The sequence below is a fragment of the Glossina fuscipes genome, unplaced genomic scaffold, assembly GCF_014805625.2.
Source record: "Glossina fuscipes isolate IAEA_lab_2018 unplaced genomic scaffold, Yale_Gfus_2 174, whole genome shotgun sequence".
Lineage (NCBI taxonomy): Eukaryota > Metazoa > Arthropoda > Insecta > Diptera > Glossinidae > Glossina > Glossina fuscipes.
Genome location: NW_023998517.1, coordinates 1,713,975 through 1,721,597, shown reverse-complemented (window position 1 = coordinate 1,721,597; position 7,623 = coordinate 1,713,975).

The following is a 7,623-nucleotide window of genomic DNA, read 5'->3' as shown; positions in this document are numbered from 1 at the left end:
AAGTAATGCTTAAGACTTTATAGTCTAAACTTTGGGAGCCACGAGGGTCAGTAGCCCGCTCACAATAGCCATGTACGCCTGCGGGTAAATGATGGAATTAAAATTAAAGTTGTAATTAAAAATTAAAAATTTACTTATATACTAAGACATCTTATATGATTAATGAACTAAGATGCATTGATTTACTCGATAGAGGGCTGAACTCATTCTGAATATTAAAACGCACTAACTGAAACTAAAATTAAAAGGTGTTTTGGTCCTTTTGCCTTTGTATGCGCCGTTAAAAGCGCATATCAGAGTGTTATAAATCATGGAAAATAATATGAGTAAATTATATGAATAAATAATTTAAAAGGGATTTGGCGGTAGGCTTTTCTCCCCTTTTTCTCGCCTATTTTACCCTTTAAATTGTATATTCACGGATGCCTGCGGGTAATGGTGGCAATCGATCAACTGGCTTTGTAGAAATTACGGTGGAACGAGCCTATTTCCCTGGAACGAATTAAAGTTGATCAATCCGCGCGCCGTGACTGCTTGGGTGCGGCCCTTCGGGGGGTATTCGTGGTGGTTGTGGTTTTCACTCGTTCCAAGTCAAAGTGGCACAAATCGAGATGCGGATAGGCCGCAACACTGACCAGAGTGGGTTTATTGAGTCTTACATAATAAACAATCTGGACTCTGTTGTAGTTTATAGGGATTGTCTAACTCGCTAGCTCACTCGGGTTACGCTTAAATAACACGCGTGGCTTGGGCCACCGTGGGGTTAAGCCATCAATTACGAACGCTATTAGAAATTATTCAATTCGGACCCCCTTTCCCACCACTTCCCGTGTGGTGGCCTTATTTTAAAAACTCATTATATGGATAACTGTAGGGTGATGTGGGGTATTTCATTATGGGCCGCAAAGATGTTGAAAATAACGTATCCAGAAAGCGATATGGCCACGATGTCGTATTTTCCTCTCGTGACTTCTCGCTTACGTTTTCTCACAATCAATGATAAAATGCCTTCAAACAATATCAAGATAAATATGACTTTCCACGAAATTTGAAAACTCCATTAAGTTTCGATTCAATTTTGTTCTGCAGATCTGCAGACGTCACAACAATCCTATTTTCACCTACTGATCTCATGAATGTCTCCTAAGGGCTACAGCTAGCTACGTTTCAACCAATTTTTCCCTTGGATAAATTAAAATAAATGCTGAAATATCTATGCATATTGCGTTTATAAATAAATAATGATTCTTGTCCTTCGTTATTATTGAACGAAAATGACGCCCTTGTCAAGGTGTGATTTGTCTGTGTAAAATATCTTGGCTTCCATATCGATCAAAGATTAACATGGAGAAATCATGTAAAAACTAGACGCGAGCAACTTGATATAAAAATGAAAAAGCTCCATTGGCTAATTCGTGCAGAAAAGGCTTCATTAGCCGATTCGTGCAGAACCTCAACTTAATCTACGAAACAACTTTCTTTCATACAACTCAAGAGTACGCTTCAACCCGTTTGGACCTGTGATACACAATTACGGAGAAGAGCCAGTAATACTAATATTGAAATGCGGCAAGGATGTCCATATACGACGACTCTTCGTATCCCTTGATTCGTTGCCAATAAAACTACTTATGATGAGTTGTATTTTTCTTTTGTTAAAAATCTAACTGCACGTGTGTCTGTGAAATGTCTTCTCCCTTTACAATGCCTCTTCTAGATGCATTCAATGGTGGCACCACAGACTGGATCCTCCATTTAGAAAAATTATTTTAATGAATTTCCTAACTTTATGCAGTTTTTTTTATTTATTTAAGACCCATGTCTGTATTGAGATCATATTGATTCCATTGGGGGACAATAACTACACTTTGCCACAACACTGACTTATTATGTTTTCGCCGAAACTCGTTTGGGACAAGCCGTTGAAAGGTCTGGAGGTAATCAGGGAGCTGACGGTTAGCTTTCGCTTTTGTATTCATCTCTTTCGAAAACATGGCCCCCCTATGCTCGTAAATATAACTTAAACAAGTAAATTCGGTCGCGATCGAATCTTTTATACCCACTGCCATTATTCACCGTGACGTCCGCTATATTTAATTTACAATTAACGCACTTAGCTAGTTTAGTATTCCACTCTCCAAATCCTTTTCTTTGATACTCTATTGATTATACTGCTAAGCAAAAACAAGTCCTCCAGCTTGTAGGGTCCTCCACATGTGAGGAATGTACAGAATAATTTTCAATATTCTGCCTTTTTTATCTTATACACTTTTGTAGGCGTGGCCAATTTTTTCCATTTTTGCGCTGGTGCCCCAAGATCAGCCATAGGATGTACGTGAAATATTCGAATATTCGTCGTATCTGTTGTTGTTGTTCATAAGTAACAAACAAAAAACGAAGTTACTTTTACTTTTGAAAACAGAGGTGATCCGAGATTGCAATGCACAGAGGTCGTGTCCTTTGACTGATTTGACGCATTTTTAATACCAAGTTGCGCGCATGAATTTCCAATGTTTCTGCCGAATTTGAAGCTGGTAGGTTCATTTCTGCGACCAGCAAAGTGTTCTTCATTTATGAGAACGTGGGTGGTTCCAGGCTATGGTGCACTGTGGTCGTGATCTTTTAGTGGCTTGCAAGAACTTTGAATCTTTGTGTCAAATTTAAAACCGTTGGTTGCATTTCTGGTTAATTAGAGGAATATTTTCCACTGACATATTAGACGGATTGGCTTTGGTTGATGGTATTTGTAGCCTTTGGTTGGATGTTGCAAACGTGCCGGCATGCTTCGGCTGATGCTTTTCATGATTTGGAAAACAGCCTAGATCTGTAAAGGGCGAAATTTGAGAGAAAAAAAAAAAATTTTAATTCCCTGCAATTTAGACAAAGACAAATTGTGGCAAGAAAATGCATTGGTGCTTTAAACGAATGAAAAGTAAGAAGAAAAAAAAGGAAAAATCTTCCCATCGAAGTGCGCAAAAGTTTAGGTTTGACGTTCTCATGTGTTTGTGTTTGTCGATATTTTTATTGATTTAAATGGGGTTTAAATCATTGTTAATTAGCAGATTAACAATTTCGTAAGTGGTTGTCGTGTTTCGCTTGTCAACAGAAGAGTGCGCCGCCCGTTCAAGTGAATGTGTGTAAGCAGATAACTGCCAATTGCCATAACTAACTGGTTACTCATATTTATGCATAAGCACTTGTTTTAATGGTCATTAAATGAAATGAAATGTTGTTGACACAAAGCAACGCAGATAATAAATGTAAATGCGCCTTCTTTTTTTTTTCTGTTTCTCTGTTTTTCTTGTATTCTTTTTACATTTGATTGCATGAAAAGTCTTTCTTAGTCAAGATTATAAATTAATAATAAAAAAAAAAAAAAAACAAAGTCATGAAAATGAAAGAAACGACACAATGTGACCATAATGACAGTGTTTATAATTTGAAATTTATTTTTAATACAGAAAACTCAGACATAAACATTCATGCATATGCGCGTGTATGCATAGCACAATGCACAGTGGCCTTAAATGCCGCATACAGTGTACAGCGGAGCAGAGCGGAGCAAAGCAGAGGAGAGCAGAGGAGAACAGAGAGAGAACGTTTTCGGTTTTAATTTGTTTTTAAATTGCACATTTACTATGACATTAAAATGCCACCGAAATGTATCAACACAACATTCAGTATGTCGTCCTCGGAAAGATATGTTCTCTGACATCCTAGACTGTGGCAGTCATCAGTAACGTTAAACGTCGGTCTTTCTTCGAGCATGAAAGGGTTGAAGTGTAAGGACTTTAGAGACATTTCACTTCCTGCCCGCGGTAAAAATAATCTTGATTAGAATATTTTCATATATTAAAAGCGAAAAACAAAAAAGGCAAAATAAAATGAATGAAGCAAGCAGCTAAGCTTATAGCTCGCTCTATAAGGTCACAGTACAACAGGTACTTATGAATTTGGAGCACATCCCACACGTACTCTCTCTTTATATAAACATGAATTGGGTTTTCATGCTTTTCATGCTTTGCATTTGCATTAAAAGTTCTGGGATTCTCCTCAAACATGAAACCAAGGATGACGGGATGGTGCGGGGGATTGAACTGAAAATAAATGAAACGAAACTGGAAAGTTTCATTTAAATTTTACGTATAATGCAAACATTTATACATGATCTAGGTTATGAATTGAAGCTTTTCGTAAACTGTTGCTACTTTGTTATATTTATTGTTGTTGTTATTGCTATTGTTGTACTTTTCGCCATGAAAAAAAAAAGTTTTGGTTTTATATTCAGGAAAAAGCAAAATTTAACAGTGTTTGTTAAAGTTTTTTAGAAAATTCTACATTTGAACCCTTTTCTCATTCATTTTTATCTTTTAATTTTTTCTTTTTTTTTTTTTTTCATTTTTGCAGTTGAAGATTTTTCTCATTTTGTTTTGTATTTCGGGTCCTCTGCAGATGAGACGTTTCTCTCTGTCAATGTTCGCTTTTAACGATTATTGTCAACCATTAAAAATAACAAGTTAAACTTTCCGCATAACATTTGCTCAAGGGATTCGCTTTCGAGCATAAAACTTTTTCATGAAAAACTATTTAAATTCAAGAAGAGAAAAAGAAAAAAAAAAAAACAAAAACCAGATGCATCTCTTTCATGCTGAATATAGGGACATTAAGCAATGTCAGGATATTCGAATTGTAATCTAACTTAAGCAATGCACTAAATCAGTGGATGGCTTCAAGTGTGTTAGTTGGTCGGTCTAGAATTTCACGATATCAGGCTTTAGATCAGTGTCTGTTAGGCTCAAGTCCACTTAAAAATTTCCCCACAACTAAGTGTCCATCTGCTGAAGGTAAATCGATGAATGGACAGTTATGAAACGGATTCATGTACTCTTAGGCTGACTACTTATATATCTTACGATATACTTTAATTTGTGTATCACTGCTCATCAATCAATATCGGTAGATGATAAATAAAACCTTTCCTCAAAGATATTACGTCACTAACAGATAACAATAAGATAGATAGATAGGAGTTTAATAGAAAATAAAAAGCTTCTTCTATCCGAACACTTGTACATTTGCTACGAAACTCAAAGCCAATAAGGTCAAGTCTTGAGATATCGTGTTTTTATTTCCCCCTTTTATCTCACTAATACCTGTTCGAACAAGTTAGTGTCCGATACGATCGTTTAAATTTCATAAATGGAGAAGCGTTCTGCTTAACAGGCACAGACAACAACCGCACACTTGACTGATTTACTTTCGTAATTAATCCTAAAAGGAAACGTATTACATATCTCTTTGCGCGAAGCATATAAGTTTTTGGCGACCATCAGAGTATCGACACTTAGAAGACATGGACTCAAATAAAGCCAGAAAGATTTTGAAACTTTATAACAATGCGATTCAACTTATCTTCTGTATTCGTGTAATACGATGGCGGCTCAAAAGATGTGAGGAAAGAGCGAGAGATAGGGAAACGGCCATAATTTTAGCGAATGTCTGTCCAATCGGTAAGTGTTATGTTTATGCCGACTGAGCATTTGCTATAGTTGCGACCAAAGAAAACTCCACTGCCTTGAGACTTAAACATGCGGTCACAGACCTGGTAGAAGCGATTCTTATCTGCGCGACTACTCATGCGGATCTTACAATTTTTGTCTGTCTACATTTAGAATTTTGGAGAAATAAAAAAAAAAAAAAACCGGAATAGGTGAACTTTTGCAGCATAATCACTTAATTTTAGAGAAAAGCCCCGAGAGAGCTTTAACGACATTTTGTCATTTCCGAGCTATAGCGTACATTAAAGATTTCATTTTCACTACGAACCGAAGTAGATATTACGGAACGATATTAACAAAATATTTATCAAAGTAATCAGTTCAATGGCCTTGTGGTAGTAAGACTTTTCAATGACCTGTTGGCGTTCTAACCAGCACCCGTTGTGGAAAGCATAAAACAGTGCACGGGCTCAGCTGATTTAAACGAAAACGAATGATAAAATAAGTGAATTGATCTGGTCTGATATATCAGGAAACGACGTTCGTTTCCGAAAGCTTAGGACCTCTACGCTAATAAAGTCATTAGAACATGAGAAGCAATGCGACACTGATATGTTAAAATAATATGAGTAAAGATAGGAAGAAATATCAGTTTATTTAATTAAGAGTAGAATGAAAGACATGAACATTGACCTTCTGGGTTACTCAACATTTCTTCAAAAATACGAGATTACCTAAAACTTCTATTTGTTCTAAGCGCCCATAAAAGTTTATGATATATGAAAAAAAAAATTTTTTTTTAAATCTTTTTTTTTTTTTTATACTTTGTACGTTGAGCGTGCGAACGTATTTGTTTTATTTGCAAATCATTGCAGTAAAAAAGCCATCAAAAAGCGCATGTGCATCAACGCCCCCCGCAAATGAGAAAAAAAAAAAACAAATTTTTATATTCTTTCCGAAATTCTTACTTTAAACGAAGCAGAAGAAAAGTTAAACGTATCCTTTAGTGCAAGAAAAGCACAACCAATGTATATTTGTATATACATATATGTGCATGTGCATGTATGCATGCACATACTTGTACACACGTATACGTATAGTAAAGGAAGCACTAAGCATTTGTATTGATTTTAGTGCACATTTATACGCGCATTATCGTTTAGACGATAGCGATAGTATTACGAGAATTGTTATCGTTATAGAAATGTTTGCGTTGATAGTCAAATGCTTTTTTTTTCCTTTTCTTTTTTTTTTCCTCAAAGCTATCATAATAGTAAATATATTCACTTTATTGCACCGTTTGCAACTAAGAAGGAGAAGCCGCCTTTGAGATTACTCGGAAACAAATATCAAGTGAAGGACTGGGGTCTTTTGCAAGCAATTGCCTATGCTTTGACTTGTGTACGCGAGGTGGACTCGTGTCAGACTTAATCGCAATACGAGCTCGATATCTATATATATAATTTTAAATATAAATTCTTTATGCAGGTTAACTACTTGAGTAGAGTGCTTTGCATTCAAAGTATATCTGCTTACTTGTTTTTCCTAAACGATAACTTGTTAGAGTTCACTTAACCAACTCAACTTGGCCTGCATAAGCAGCTATTGCACAAATGTTACACACTTGGGTCTACGTAAGGAGAAAAGAAAAATAGGTTGAGAAGAAAATTTACGAAAAATAAGATGTAAGTTTGTATTGTATATGTGCATGTATTTATGTATTCGTGTAGAGGTAAAAGTTTTCTTGGCAATCGCTTTCTTATTGGTTAAACAGCCATTTCTAGCATCGTCAACTCCCTTTTCAGAAGCATTATTATTAAGCAGAAGAGACACGAGCAAAACAAGGTTAAGTGTTTGATATTTTCTTTCGATAGGAAATAATGACTTTATTATAAAAAGAGTTTATTTGCCTTTCTGCTTCTTTTTTTTTTTTTCCTTTTTTTCGCTTTTAATATACATATTTTTACGATGTGATTTTAGAAACACTAAATATTGATTTGCATGCAGGAAAATCCATTTGAATTTTAAAGTGTTTAAGTGTATTATATAATACACTATTAAAGGCGTGTGAGCGTGTGATATATTGAAAAAAGAAGGTAACATATACGTACAGCAATCTTCTTCG